The sequence below is a fragment of the Eutrema salsugineum genome, unplaced genomic scaffold (assembly GCF_000478725.1).
Source record: "Eutrema salsugineum unplaced genomic scaffold, Eutsalg1_0 scaffold_73, whole genome shotgun sequence".
NCBI classification, from domain to species: domain Eukaryota; kingdom Viridiplantae; phylum Streptophyta; class Magnoliopsida; order Brassicales; family Brassicaceae; genus Eutrema; species Eutrema salsugineum.
Genome location: NW_006256466.1, coordinates 1 through 854, shown reverse-complemented (window position 1 = coordinate 854; position 854 = coordinate 1).

Sequence of the window (854 nt, the reverse complement as noted above, 5' to 3'; positions counted from 1 at the left end):
CACGTACCGGCTAATGGATTTCTCGGCCAAAATCTCCAGGTGCAGAAACGTTCCGAAATCGCCTGTCCGGGGAACCTTCCGGTCCGATTCAGTTGTCGGGTGCTTCATCAAAGTTGGAGAGGATTGGATCAAGGTTCCAGAGAAAGTGGAATTATTCAATTCGGACGCGTGAGCAGAAAAGTTACGCTCGTCGGAAGAAACTCCTGTCTCGCTGCCGTTTTGGATCAAGCCGATGAGCTCCAAAGAACGCGAAGGAAGGTGCACTTCCAGACCGATTCAGTTTCCGGGGCCTTCATGGGAATCAGAGACATTTGAGTCCTCCTTCCAGAACGTCCTAGATCATTCAATTCGGAGCTATGAGCAGGACGATACGGTCTCCGGAATGGACACATGTCTAGACGCCCTTCTCTGATCGTGTAAATGCATTGCGAAGATGAGCCCTCCAGGAAGCCTTCCACTTCCCAAGCACCAAAGGTTTCTTCACCAAAGTTGGATATATATGAGTCCTATGTCCTTTGAAACCGGAAGAACACAATTCGTACAAGTATCTCAGAAGTTACACTCTTCGGAATGCGAAGTGGTCCAAACAGCCCTGAATGATGCGAGCTAAGTCAAACATGCCGCGATGGAATGCCACGGTCCACACTTGGCCGTGGCACTTATTTGGAATCCTTTGGCGATTGACAAGATCTTCATGCCACAGTCTACACTTGACCGTGGCAAAGAAACATTTGGCTGGGGAGGACTTTACAAGCATTCGGCACTTGACACGGTTTGAATGCCACGGTCTAGGACTTGACCGTCGGAAAGAAACATTTGGCTGGGGAGGACTTTAAAAGCATTCGGCACTTGAG